Below are 15,646 nucleotides of genomic sequence, written 5' to 3' on the forward strand. Positions count from 1 at the left end.
GTGGAGAAAATGCAGATCTTCTATTGGTTGGTTTTATTTTATATACAAAAATATAATTCTGCACGATTAAATTGTGAAAAAAAGTTAATCTGCAATCAACTCTTCAGTTGATTAATCGATCTGATTAATCTGTTATTCGGAGCAGCCCTAATATATATATATATATATATATATATATATATATATATATATATATATATATATATATATATATATATATATATACACTTGCATACATAGATACATATACTTACATACACCCATCCATACATCATAATAATACAATATTATTATTATTATTTATTTCTTAGCAGACGTCCTTATCCAGGGCGACTTACAATTGTTACAAGATATCACATTATTTTCACATACAGTTACCCATTTATACAGCTGGGTTTTTACTGGAGCAATCTAGGTAAAGTACCTTGCTCAAGGGTACAGCAGCAGTGTCCCCCACCTGGGATTGAACCCACGACCCTCCGGTCCAAAGCCCTAACCACTACTCCACACTGCTGCCCATAAAAGTTACATTAAAACCCACTAACAAGAAAGCCATTTTATAGAAGTAAGTTTTCAAAACTGTAATTTAGGCGCTATACAAGAAAAAGCCCTCCCTCCCGTGTTGCTTTTGTTGACCCTAGGAATAACCAGCAGCCCTGCATCCTGTGGTCTTAGAGTGCGATTCAGAAGTTAGGGGGTCAGTTACTCCAGCAAATAACTGGGTGTTAATCCATACAGAGCTTTATAAGTTAACAACAAAATCTTAAAATCAATTCTATACTCCACAGGTAGCCATTGCAAAGAAGCCAAAACAGGGGTCATGTGTTCACTTTTCCTGGTTTTAGTCAGAATTCTAGCGGCTGTATTCTGAACAAGCTGTAAGCGAAATACCACACGTTTTGGGATACCAGAGAAAAGTGCATTGCAATAGTCAATTCTACATGAAACAAAGGCAAGCATTAGCCTCTCAGCATCAGGTACGGAAATGAGAGGTCTAAGCTTAGCTCTATTTCTCAGATGATAAAATGACACTGTAGTAATTTTCCTAATGTGATTCTCAAAAGATTGATCAAGATCAAAGATGACCCCCAAATTTCTCATTTCTAGTTTTAGTTCTGACGAGAGACTGCTAAGGTCTAGCTTATGTAAATTGATATTCTTTAGTTGATGCTGTGGGCCTACAAGCATAACCTCAGTTTTGTCAGAATTCAACATTAAGAAGGTCTGTGATATCCAACACTTGATGACAGTGCTTTCTTGACGATTTTGCCGTCTTTTTTCTACAAAAACTATCAAAGCTATTGATTATGTCAGCCCAGTGCTAGTCTCTGCATTGCCTAGTGATCTACTCATACTGCTCAAGATTATTCTTATCACCTATAATGCCCTTCACAACCTGGGCCTCCATATGTTAACAAGCAAGATTCGACCCCCTATTGCTGAAGCCCTGCATTTTTTAATGTCGTTAAGATTCCTGCTATCCTTACTCCTCAGAACAAGTATGTTATTTACGTTCATTTTGCCAACAAGGGTACAAATAACACATGTATTACAGTTGTCAGTATCATGAAAAAGCTGGTTGCTATGTCCCAGTGGTATAACATTCTAAAGATACTGACGGCTAATTACTTATATGCAGCCGAACTCATTTTTATTCAAAAAAAGATGAAATCCAATATGCTACAGCATATCATTCAACACTGTTTGGTTTCGGAATGGGCTTGCCCTAAACTCCTATCTTAGTTTTCTTTCCTTTGCTTCAGTCGTTACACATTTACAGCAAATATTTAATACCACAGCACTTGAGCATAGTCATCCTTAACCTCCATTTGAACGATTAAATTAACTCTCATTCAAAACCTGTAGTAACGCTTAGTGGAACTGCAATTTCCCTGCATCAACTAAATACTCTGGTGCCACCCTGTAGCAAAACCATTACTTCAGCATCCTCCTTTAATTCTGCCAGTGACTCATCTTTCACAGCATTGACTCATGTGCTGATCCTGCCATGTGGACAGACAGACAGACAGACAGATTGCTTCTTCTCAGGTGCTGTCAGTCCCTCACATTTCATAGGCACTAAATTAATCCCTTCCTGTGCTTTACCTGCCTTGTGGACAGATTAAGCACTTCTGTCTCCAGCACTGCCCACGCTGATTATTTCCTTAAAAGGGACAAGCTCCTAGTCTAAAATAAGCTGTGCAGTGGTCCTATGTGTGTACATATGTGCTTATGTGATGGTAATGTGTAGGGATGTATACAAATAACTGAATACTTTGTGGCATACGTTTAAACTTTTATATGAGAAACCTACGTCATGAGAAAAGTTAGGAACAAGTGAAGACCATCAATGCTGGTCCTACAGAATTTCTGTAACTTGTTCCTTGAAAGACCTCAGCAGCAACCATTCCATGGTTAACTATTCCATATACTCACCACTCTTACTCTCTGACCTGACTCTATGGCCCCTCAATTTTCAACTATGTCCTTTGATATTGTTTGGTGCTACACTTGAAATAGTGACTTAGGGATTATACTTTGTTGATCCCTTTTAGGATTTTAAATACTAAAATCCACCTTAACCTCCCATTTGTTCTACACTAATAGGTTCCATTTCTTCAGCCTGTCATGTCCTTATTGAAGTGTGGGGATCCGATTGGAATGCAGTAATCTACAGTAAGTGTAAGTGTAAAAGTATATAATTTATGCTGATAACATGACATGGAATAGACTAATATTTGGGCTTCTATAGTAAACAACACAAAATAATTAAAACTGTATTGAAAATGACTCAACTGCTGATTTCTCAAATGGATGTGGATGTCAGCGAGCTTGGGGAGCATGTGGTAGAGTATCTGCTGTCTAAGCTGTCCTGTGTGCTGTCTCTCTCTCTGGCCTCTCCACTCCCTCATACCTCACTGCACCACTCAGAGACCTCTCAATGTGCCACAGCCATTTTTTAAATTGTCACTCATTTTATGAGAGAAATGAGGCAGTAAGCTGATGTGTGCTGATTTCTCTATCCATCTAGAGAGCTCTGTTTACCAGCTGTCAATTTTTTGTATGTTTATTTCCCTACTATTTAACTACCTCTATAGATGGTTTGAAATCTGCATTCCCACCTATCTGTACACCTACATTTACATGTGTATTTAACCAGGCACTAAACTAGCAGGTATGTTGCTATGTTGAGTTGGCACTAATAATAATAATAATAATAATAATAACAATAATTTTAATAATAATAATAATAATAGTAATGTCTGCATAATAAGTTATTTAATTGTCTAAATAGCCACGTGTGAATATAAGGCTTCTAACTATCATAATACAATGCTATCTGTGTCTGTTTACAAACTAAGTAGAAAAACATATTTTTACTTCTTATACTTCATATGTGGTAAACTATGTCAAAAAAAGTTAAAACATGATGTTATGACCAAAGCAATAGAATCCTGATTAGAGAACCTTACTGTCTGGTAGTCGCCTGTGTTGGGAATCAATTAATCCATCTTTCTGATATAGCGCCTTTCGTGATAAATCACTTCAAAGTGCTTTACAGATAAAAATAACAAACATGTATAATATGCAAAAGAAGTAAAAGAGAAGAAGATACAATATGCAAAAGAAGTAAAAGAAAAGACCCCTTTAAATTACAAACATTAAAATAATTTGAAAAAAAGTCATTTTAATTCTTACTTTAAAAAGCAGGCAACAAAAAATAAGCAGTATAAAAAATAAAAATAAATAATATAAAATAGGATGATACGTTTTCCCTTTAAAATACATATGCTAAATTACAAAAAAAGTGTTTTTAATCTTACTTTAAAAACAGCAAGGGAAGATAAGACCTCCCATAGAGACAACTACAGTACCAAGGCAATGCCTGGCGATCAGAGTTTTATTGAGATGAGAAACAAGTAAACGGTGAGTTTATTGTTATTATAAAAGTGTTAAACTTTAATTTACAGATGTATCTGAATGTCATCGGCATCCGTGTGGTTGTGCCCTGCAATGGAACTTCCTGCTTAGAGGAGATTTCTAAAAGATCCCTAGTATACAACCCAAGAAAAACACCATGTTATACTATGTAGAAATTGTATAAGCAGAGCATACATCTTGTAATATAACCCCTACCCGTGAATAGCACACAGACATCCACCTTGATTTTTAAGAGTATATGTTGCAGTACTTGAATTGCAGTATCTGTTAATAATATCACCTATACAAGACCCATTAAGAACGGTGACCTCCAAGGAAAACCATGCAAGTGAGATATTAGAATACTAGCCTGTCAGAAGAGTGATAAAGATCATATTGCCAGGAATCCCAGCCCCTGGCGTTCAATCCATTTCTGAAATGGAGCTGACTGTCAATACTTGGGACTGCGCTGAAATGAAAACACCCTTCCACAGATGTTTTGTACAATAGGTCGAAGTGATATTATTATGTTATTGTCTTTTAAATGTCTTCCATTTTACATACTGGAGTCTGTTTTAATGATCTTCACAATGGTGAAGATAAATATCCCTTAAGAAAGGTTTACCACAGTAAATTTTCAGTTTTCCCATGTTTGTACTATGCTGTGATAGGATAGCGCTGTAGGCCCAGATGTTACCGGCAGGGAAGGAGACTCAGACACTGAGAAGCTGCAGTTCTTTTGTGTTTTGCAAAACAAAAACAGTTTACACAAAAATAACCCAAACCAAACAGAAACAAGAGGGCACAATGGCCAAAATAAACAGTTAAACAAAAACACTAATGTCAGGCTGGGTTTTCACCTTCACTGATCACTATACATATAACCTAAGCAACACAGTGTTCATTCACCAACTCCCTCCTCTCTAATGGAGCCCTGGGCTTTCCATTTATGGGATGTGGCTGCTCCTGATTAGCACCTATTGTTCAATTAGGAGCAGCCACATTCTCACATGTTTTTGGCAGGGACAGGAATTGTCCCCATCACTGCCAACCACTACCAAAACACTATTTACAGGCAGGGTCCTGCCCTGCCACATATGCATTTACCATACTTTATCATGGTTTGCCGTTTTTTTTTTTTTTTTTTTAATATGCTTTACCATACCTTGGGTTTTATAATGCATACCTGTGCTTCATCAGGCTTTCAATAAACCTTTCTATGCTTTTACTACGGTAACCTTTTGTAAGGGTTTTAAGGCAGCTAGACTGCCTTCCTCACTATGGTCCAGCATCAGCAACAGGGACATTTACTTTGACTACATTCTGCTTTGAGTAATACAAGGGTAGCTATAAAGGTATGAGGAACTGGTAGAATGGTAATATTACGCTGGATCAAGTTTAAACAAAAGAGTTCCCCTCCAGCCTGTGAATGATTTCATTGACTGAGAGGAGCAACAGAAGAAACAGTAATGTTAACCAGTTATAGTTAAGGATGGAAATATCCACATGGGTGTTGCAAAAAGCAACCTATTGTGACAAAGCAGTACCCGTCTGAGTAAAACTTGTACACAAATCGGTTTAGGAGACAAGACACTTGTTTGGAGACAGTAATGGAGGTAAAACAGGACAGTACCTGTATGTTTATTTCCCTATGTTCAATAAGAGTCGTTGGGACAAAGCGAAAGTCCAGTATACACTTCTCAAAACAGTCCAGGATCATACGTGGCAAATCAATAGTTTTCTCAATATATTTACACGGTTCTCCTACCTCACTCCATGCCAATTCCACACTCACCAACATGAGCTGAGAGTCAGCCTTTTTTTAAATAGGTGAAATAGGTGGATCACACCCATGTGTTCTTAGCAGGTGCATTGACCACACCCTGCCATCCCGCTAAGGCTTCTGGGTAGTGCAGTCCCTACGAGCGGCCATTTTGTGGATTGTAGTCAATTTTGGATCAGCCATTTTGTGACTCGACACAATCTCCTTAAAATATCCGCCCCCCTATACTTCCCCTCAATCATCCTACCTCTGGGTCTGCCACAATATATATATATATATATATATATATATATATATATATATATATATATATATATATATATATATATATATATATACAGACATGCTCAAATTTGTTGGTACCCCTCCACAAAAAACGAAGAATGCACAATTTTCTCTGAAATAACTTGAAACTGACAAAAGTAATTGGCATCCACCATTGTTTATTCCATATTTAATAGAAATCAGACTTTGCTTTTGATTTTTTATTCAACATAATATTGTAAATAAGAAAACAAATGAAAATGGCATGGACAAAAATGATGGGACCGCTAACCTAATATTTTGTTGCACAACCTTTAGAGGCAATCACTGCAATCAAACGTTTTCTGTAGCTCTCAATGAGACTTCTGCACCTGTTAACAGGTAGTTTGGCCCACTCTTCCTGAGCAAACTGCTCCAGCTGTCTCAGGTTTGATGGGTGCCTTCTCCAGACTGCAAGTTTCAGCTCTTTCCATAGATGTTCGATAGGATTCAGATCAGGACTCATAGAAGGCCACTTCAGAATAGTCCAATGTTTTGTTCTTATCCATTCTTGGGTGCTTTTAGCTGTGTGTTTTGGGTCATTATCCTGTTGGAGGACCCATGACCTGCGACTGAGACAGAGCTTTCTGACACTGGGCAGTACGTTTCGCTCCAGAATGCCTTGATAGTCTTGAGATTTCATTGTGCCCTGCACAGATTCAAGGCACCCTGTGCCAGGCGCAGCAAAGCAGCCCCAAAACATAACCGAGCCTCCTCCATGTTTCACTGTAGGTATGGTGTTCTTTTCTTTGAAAGCTTCATTTTTTCGTCTGTGAACATAGAGCTGATGTGACTTGCCAAAAAGCTCCAGTTTTGACTCATCTGTCCAAAGGACATTCTCCCAGAAGGATTGTGGCTTGTCAATATGCATTTTAGCAAATTCCAGTCTGGCTTTTTTATGTTTTTCTTTCAAAAGTGGAGTCCTCCTGGGTCTTCTTCCATGGAGCCCACTTTCACTCAAAAAGCGACGGATGGTGCGATCAGAAACTGACGTACCTTCACCTTGGAGTTCAGCTTGTATCTCTTTGGCAGTTATCCTTGGTTCTTTTTCTACCATTCGCACTATCCTTCTGTTCAATCTGGGGTCGATTTTCCTCTTGCGGCCGCGCCCAGGGAGGTTGGCTACAGTTCCATGGACTTTAAACTTCTTAATAATATTTGCAACTGTTGTCACAGGAACATCAAGCTGCTTGGAGATGGTCTTGTAGCCTTTACCTTTACCATGTTTGTCTATTATTTTCTTTCTGATCTCCTCAGACAACTCTCTCCTTTGCTTTCGCTGGTCCATGTTCTGTGTGGTGCACACAATGATACCAAACAGCACAGTGACTACTTTTCTCCATTTAAATAGGCTGAATGACTGATGACAAGATTGGAGACATGTGTGATACTAATTAAAGAAACTAATTAGTTTGAAATATCACTATAATCCAATTATTTATTATCTTTTCTAAGGGGTACCAACAAATGTGTCCTGGCCATTTTAGAATATCTTTGTAGAATAAGCAATAATTCATCTCTTTTCACAGCTTCTTTGCTTTATTCTATGACATACCAAAGGCATGCAAGTATACATGATAAAATAGCTTTTAATTTCATCACTTTTCAGGAGGAATGAAGCATTATTTCAAAGAGCTATAAGGGTACCAACAAATTTGAGCACGTCTGTGTATATATATATATATATATATATATATATCCGTGGGTAGATTGTCTGGTTTGCAGATCAACCGTGCTTGCAGAAAAAAAAAATACACATGCGCTGATTCAATTATTAGGTCAAGGTCAATCACTCAGTGCCATTGTGAATGGAAATATGTCTGCAAATAAAAGTAAATGCATGGCTTTGACGATTGAAAAAAAAATACTTGAAATCATTGAGAAGCTGGAAAAAGGTAGTAAAAAGAAGAAAGAAGGATGAGTTGATTTCAAATGTGAGTAGCTCATCCTGAAGTGGTTTCTCTAAGAGGAAATTAATGAAAAAGGCAACATATGAGGATTTGGACAAAACAATGCTGGAATGGTTCAATCAGCAAAGAGCTGAAGGTATGCCAGTGTCTTTCCAGAGGAAAGCGATGAGAAAGAGTTCCTCGAGGAAGAAACCTGAACCTACAGGAGATCAAATAAAAAGATGTTTGATTTTTTAACATCTATACTTATAAAACAGTTTATATATAGGCCCTATGTCTTGTTCTAGTAGTTTACAATAGCTTACCTGCATCTATTATTATCGGTATCCAATCAGTATCGACTGATATGAGCAGATAATCATCGGCTGTCGGTATCAGCCAAGAAAATCTTAATCAGTGCAACCCTACTATATGTTTAGCGTTATCCGTGTAATCGCTCCCCCCATTGCCCTGGATAATCGAGAGTTGACTGTATATAAAGATAATTCCCTGTTATATCATTGTCACTACATACATGCATTGCAAAGCACCAGAGAATACAATAAATAATTGAAAGCATTCGATTGTTAAAAAATAGGATGGGCAGGCTTCTTTCACCCAGCCCAGCCCAGGCTGATGATGTTGTTACTCTGATCTTGTTGTGTGAAAGGGAGGCTTATTGTAGCCTGTGGTTTTATCCTTAATTAGGTTGTTTTATTTAATTAATTAATTAATTAATTAATTAATTAATTAATTTTTACAATACTTTCATAAAACTGAATACTCTTTGATCAATTTTGACATCTGGTAAAAAAAAAAAAGTGAAAAAAAAAATTGCAGAATGTTGTCTGGCAGTATTTTCCCAAATCAATCTGCAGCATTTGTATTTCTCTCTGAAGATGTGCCAAAAGCCATTCAGGCAAACATGCCAAGCAGCTCGATGTTCAATTTTGAACATGCCACAAGCCTCCTTTTTCCCAAGCTGGTGGCTACGAGTGCTTTCTAGTCAGGAGAACATTTTTAATTCCAGTACTGTTTAACCTAGGATAGTCTTAATCTTTGTAAACCAACATATTCTACAGCTGCAATCCAGGCACTCAAGGATGTATCTTAAAAATAACAGACAATACTGCAGTCTGAGTATTGTATCTCATATGCTGCCGCTTTCAGTAAGACGTGCAAACTTGTTTTTAATGACAGTTAATGGTTTTGATTTGCTATTTCACATTTAGAGCCCTGATTTAATAAGCTGTTACTGACCTTGTAAAAGGAGTACCTTATGCTTTTCCATTGTAAACTGGAGTTTGCAAGATAGGGGCTCCAGTAGCACGGTACGTCTATGTAGAGCTGTTAGCCTCTGATCTTGACTATAGAAGAGGGCAGCAAATCCTGTGGTTATCTAATTTATTTTGCTACATCAGCAGTAGAAAATGGGGCTTAAAAGGCTTACAGTCTCTGCTAAGATGAGCATTGATAAAAACAAATTAGAAGTCAGGGATATTTCCATAGCTTTGTACCTAAGCACTCAGTTTACAAATAGTTTACAGCATAGTACCACTGCCCAGTCCATCAAGGCAGATCAGAGATCAGAAAGAGTTAAGAAATGAATAAGCAATGAGGCAATTAATCAGTGGCCCAATTTCAGATAGTACACAAAGCCCTAACAATATGACCACTGGGTCAGACACATAACAAAAAAAGGCAAATGCCATATCCCTGTTTAGTAATCTCAGCTGCAGTACCCAAATCTTATAACAGCATTTTTCTTGGCGTGCACATTTGAGTCCCCTCCACCCATAATAAAATATTGAAAATGCCTTACCTGCTTCAAATGGGTACTTCCAATTCTAATTCATACTGCCATGCCAGAAATTAAATCCAAGTGCTTTTGATGAAGAGAGATGTAAAATGCCATTGAAGAACTTTGGAGAAAATGAATACAAAATTGGGGCACTGGGATCTGAGAATGATTTGTGACTGTGTCATCCAGGACTCCTTAATTCAGAATATTACTGAGTGTCACCCTCCTCCTCTTGAAAAATGCTCACATGTACATACAGACACATGCAGTACACGCACCGGCTGCTTTTGCTACCTACAGTATGGATCAGTGCAGAAGTGGAGAGCTAGAGAGGAGAGGCGAGAAAGCTAGGGCAGTGAATGGTGGAGGGAGGAGCTGTGTAGCATTCAGAGCAGGAGAGAGGGAGAGACTGGCTGCACATACGAGATCCTGCAAAAAAAAAAAAACTGCAGCCTGCACTAATGCAATTCAATTCCCACGTTCCATCATAGTTGCAATAAGGAACGGGGGACATACACAGAGAAGAGTGAGAAGGATAGAGAGGGGGAGGGAGGTGACAAGTCATTGAAACTAAGGGGATTAAATGTACGGGAGATGGCATGCCTCTAGTATTTCACATTTGTTTTTTCTTGTTCTTTCTTGAATTCCTTTCCAGTGGCAGCAGCAGTGATTTATGCCCCCTCTGAAAAGCATATTTACTGTCAAAGTAAACTACACACCTCTAATGAGATGAATGGCTGGGTATAGAAGCAGACAGGGAAGTGTATAGATAAGCAGGCAAATAGAAAAAAAATCACAGTGAAACTGGAAGGCAGCATGAATCAGGTCAACACCAACACCAATATACAACTAGATGGATGTAGACAGACAAACAGACAGACAGACAGTCACGTCAAATTGAAATTTGTCAATTACAAGCAAAATAGACTATTATAGATCCATACAGTCTGACATAAAAAGAAAGTCAAAATTCACATTGAATAGACATAAATATGTACAGTGAAACCCAAACTAGATAGATAAATAAATGCAGACATACTGTACAGCTGATACGAGGGGTGAATGATGTAGGAGGGATTCCCGGTACACTGATTAATTATTGGCAACCTGACTAATTGAATACAATAAAAATGACTAAATGTAAAATTAAGGAAAACACATGCGTTGATAGTACACCATTAAAAGTTGTGTGCTTCAAACATAGGGGACCTCAGGAAAAGAACCATAACTGACAGGCAACAGCTGACAACAGCTGTGGTAAAGTTGCTAACAACAAAGATAATTAGGAATCAGGACTTGTCTTTTGTAAAACTCAGGTAAGGACTTTAACATAAACAAACAATATTTAGGAAAATACTTTATAATTACATAAGCTAAGACTCTCATGACTGCAATTATTACCTATATGGAAAGTGCAACACAGACTGCTCCTACTTGAAAAAGACTATTTTAAAAAGTAGCACTTTGCTCCCATCCTCCGAAAACAAAGAGGTGCTACTACCCAACTACAGGAAACCAGAAGCCAACCCCGGCCACAGCCTGTTACACAGGGGGACTGTGCTTGGCAACAGCTTCGAAAGCCTATCATATGTTCACGGGACTCCAGCAGTGAAGATCCCACAACTTTCTACTATAACGAAAGACCATACCAAGCAATGGTTAATTAACAACCGAGATCTGCTGACAGTAGCCCTGACAAGCTTCTTTGACCAGATAAGAAAGTAATACAGTATGAGGTGTTTGGAACTCTTGAGTCAGTATTTATATATTTATTTATTTATTTTTTTGTGTCTGGCACCATTTATTCAATGTTTCAAATTATTGCCATTTGCAGGTAAAATATGAGTGCTTCAACATATAGTTGTTTTATAAGCAAGGTTATAGAAAACACTGAAGCTACTACACATTAAAAAATAAATACATTAACGCAGCTTTTTGCAATAAATAATAATACAAAATAATAAAGCCCTTTGAAAAACATAGAACTTTTGTTATTTTCATGCTTGGTGATAGGATAGCTGATTGTTTTAAGTTTAGACTTTTCTGTCCCTTAGCTGTAAGAAAACATGCAATTCATGTTGCACTAGCCTTGAGTAGCATGTATGATGGGTACCTACCAAGAACAAAAAGTCACGTTTGAATCCCCAAATCTATTAAATTAACATAAAATTCGTGCCAGTGGTCTCCCATGTTATTGTTGCAAACTACCGACCTCAGCACCAGGCTTGAGCGATAGAGTTGAAGTAAAATCTCTGAAACCTAACTCATTGGGCAAGATTTATTTCACAAGAGCAAACACATGAAAAAAAAGTGTATGTATGCTTCTACAAATTGTTTTAAATCACCAACATGGGGCTTATCATCAGTTTTCTACAAGACATACAGAACAAAGTTCCAGAAAGTTACAAAAATGCCCAGTTGGATTAGATTCTACTGATGAATTTGTTGAACTCAATCTGGACTGCCAGTATATTGGATCCTCAATAACAAAAAGAATAAAAACATTCTGCTGGAGAAAAATATATTTAAATATACCCTATCATATTTTAATATTAATTAATATTTTAATATTCTCTCCCTAAAAGAAAACTACATACAAACCCAAATTATTGACAAAAAGAGACTTGTTTTTAGTTTAGAATGTACTGGTAACCCAAGTCAGTGTCAATCTGATTCTCCAGAAGATAAGATATTTGGCCTCCAAAAGCTTCTTCACTTTCACATGTTCGTGACATAAAAAAAAAAAACATAAATCAATCCAGCAACATTACATAACAAATCCACCCAATCATAAATTCTCTCACACTACGAGCTGGCATCCCAAATGACCAAACTGTTAGAGCTCAGAATCTTCCAAAACAAAACAATTCACAACGTCTGCAATGAGAAGGCTCAGGGATTTAGAACCGATTATGCTGGCAAATGAAACAGGGGAATAACTGAAACCTAAAGGCAGTCACCATTACCAAATTACATTTAATGGCAATGTTGAGGTCCTGTTCTAGTGTAACTATTAGCACAGGGGATTTAAAGCCCTACCAAATACAGCATGATAACTGCCTTTTACCAAATGTAACAATCATGATGCCTTGGAAACCCTTTGTCATGGGGGTACAGAGGTGAAGTTGATTTTGCACTTCCATTTATCCATGAGGAACCTGCCAAGCTTTCCACTGCCTGCTCCACTTGAAAGAATGATTTCTGTCTCATATTTCAGATGTGAAGGCAACTTGTAAGAGGGGAAAAAAACACATTAACAAATAATCATTTTATAAATGTATTTAAAAGGTCCATAAGAACACATTGCATAAACAAGCATGCTATCTAGAAGAACTAGGGAAGACACACAAGGGAGAACCCACCTTAATCAATACATCTTCCCAGCCTAAAGTGTCTGGTTACAATAAGCAAAGTACACCTTCTTTGTGTAAAACAAACGATGCTATAGCATGCAGCCACCTTATCCCTTATCAAGGTGGAGAGAGAGAGAGAGAGAGAGAGAGAGAGAGAGAGAGAGAGAGAGAGAGAGAGAGAGAGAGAGAGAGAGAGAGAGAGAGACACTCAACACTAGCACAGTGTTTTACAATATATATTTTTTTAATTGCTACTGGGAGAGAAGTACCTGGGTGTACTACCTCTGGCTTAATGTAAAACTCTATATTGACTGACTCAAAATAAAAAAGACTTACAAATTTGTACAATTTATTCTTAAACATGCATTTATTCAAAACCATGAAATATACAGACATCTCCAAAGAAAAGCATGCAACATGTAACTTTAGATTCTTTTTCATTCCTGCTGAAAAAGCAACTGCTGGTGACCACCAGTTATAGGGCACATGTATATAATCTCAGACAACCAGCACCAAGTGAACCAGCACAACCAACTGAAAACCAGCAACCCACCAGCTCTGACCAACATACACCAGTGCAGGTCATTTGTGGGATTTCCATCAGTAATGCTAGTACAACAACAACAACAATAACATCACCTGGTTCTGAGAGAAAAACAATTCCTGGTCATATGTTAAACACTTTAATTTTATTAGGTACTTAAAAATGTTTCCAGTTAATACATAGCTGGACTTAATGCAAGAGATTGTAACCCTGTTGTGACAGCCTGCCTCACTGCACAAAGGGCCAGACAGCCACCTGAAACTCCCATGAATGCAGGGTGTTTGTTGGGTGCCCGGCCCTTATACTGAGTATAAAAGCTTTCTGTTCATCCAACAGGGTTGGTGAACTGGCAGGACGCAGAACGTGCTGTCTGTGCTAAAGCGTGTGAAACCGAGTGCTGGAGTGGATGCGGAGCTGTCCAGGTGCTGAACGCGGTTGCTGTCTTGCACAGAGAGAAAGACGGCCTGAAAATCGGCCCATTGAGCTGGAGGGACAACGTGACATCCTGGCTACACAGCGTCTGAGGGGCACTAGGAAAAGGGAAGGATCCCTCTTAGTTTGTTGAACTTTGTTTGGTTTATTTTATTTACCTTTGTGGACAGTTTATTTTTGAACAGCGCTCTGGATATTTTTTCTGTTTGGTGACAAAGGAAAACAATAAAGCTCCAACAGTTATTGATACATACCTTGGTCAACTTGATTACTCCCACGCCACACTGTAACACCTGTCTTATTAAAATAAAATTGCATGGTACCAGTCAGAATGGTCAGAAGTACATTCTTTGGTCATGAAAATGACAGTAAAAGAGTTTTAAATTATTTTTCAGTTAATATATTAATTAAACAGTTGAATATGTTTTATACAAATTGAAATATGTAATGTAAAAGATAGCATTATCTCAAGAATATTAGTTAGCGTTAGGCTTAATGTTCATTAGAACAACATTTCCAAAGTCCAGAAATAATGTTACCATAAAGGTTGCCTAATGCTAATAATAATAAAAAATGCTGTTCATGCAAACATTATTTTCTGGGAGAAAAATGCTTTTTCATCATAATGCATTTTACTGTAAATGCATTTCAATTAATGTGATGTTCTACATAATAACTGAACTTCAAAAAATATAATGGTGTTAAGTTCTGTTTCTGAGTTTTGCTTGATTCATAGCTACTTTATTCAGTTTGGAATGGCAGGAGCATGAGCAGTTAAAGAGCAACTTGGCATCAATGTGAAATAGATTTAGCTTAACGAATGCATTCCCCTTGTTTTATCATGCTCTGTTTCAGTCATCACATCCTGCAGACTGTTTAATAGCACCCTGCTGGCCTCGCTATGATTTCCCAGAATCATGTGCTTCTGGTACACCAGTGTCTAACAATGAACGTGTCTCCCTGAAAACACTCTGCCCCTAGCTGATGTTAGGAATACCACATGTTCCAGTGTATGAGCTATTTCTTACTTCTGTAAAGCAAGTGACAAGTGAGAGCTGCACATCAGTGGACAATCAGTCTGTGTAATTATTCCACAGCACTCAACAGCCACAACCCTTTGCTTGGCTTGCCACATGCCTTTTCCTCAATGAAAGACATGCATGCTTTACACTACAGTAACCAAAGTTTAATTAAAATAGTATTGTGCTGTGCTAGACCCCAATTCTATAGGATTTGATCAAAATAGTTCCTTACATTGAGAATATCTTGTTGCTATGAAGACAAACACAGTTAACACAGTACTTCATTGGAGGAAAAATTGCTATTTGCTACTGTAGATTTAACATGATCATTTCTGTAGACTAGACTAGCTTTGCAAAAGTTCCAAAGGAGATGTTCTCTGATTTGACTAGTGTAGAGCAAGGATGTCTGTTTTAATAAAAATGTACGTGGATGGCAAACAAAAACAGTTGAAGCAGTGAAGCAACCGGATTTTCATGGTCTTGTACCTCCATCAACTGGATGGGATAAAGATGATCTTTTTTAGGAAGCATGCTGCTAAATGCACCTGTCATTCAGCTACAAGCAGTGGTCAAAACAGGAGCTCTCTTACTCCACCAC

At 37.7% G+C, this 15,646-nt stretch overlaps 1 protein-coding gene across 5 annotated transcripts in view; it reads right to left on the minus strand.

The window, feature by feature from the left end:
* Nucleotides 1-15,646, minus strand: part of LOC117964194 (leucine-rich repeat and immunoglobulin-like domain-containing nogo receptor-interacting protein 1) — a 533,294-nt gene that overhangs the window by 104,192 nt on the left and 413,456 nt on the right. For 2 of the 5 annotated variants that reach the window (XM_034906929.2, XM_034906928.2), the window contains exon 1: nt 9,719-10,063. The exons of the other annotated variants lie outside the window; for them this stretch is intronic. The gene's annotated coding sequence lies outside the window, so the exon portion shown is untranslated. Of the gene's footprint in view, nt 1-9,718; nt 10,064-15,646 lie in introns of those variants that run through there. 5 annotated transcript variants of the gene reach the window in all.

This window comes from Acipenser ruthenus, chromosome 24 (assembly GCF_902713425.1).
Source record: "Acipenser ruthenus chromosome 24, fAciRut3.2 maternal haplotype, whole genome shotgun sequence".
Taxonomy (NCBI): Eukaryota; Metazoa; Chordata; class Actinopteri; order Acipenseriformes; family Acipenseridae; genus Acipenser; species Acipenser ruthenus.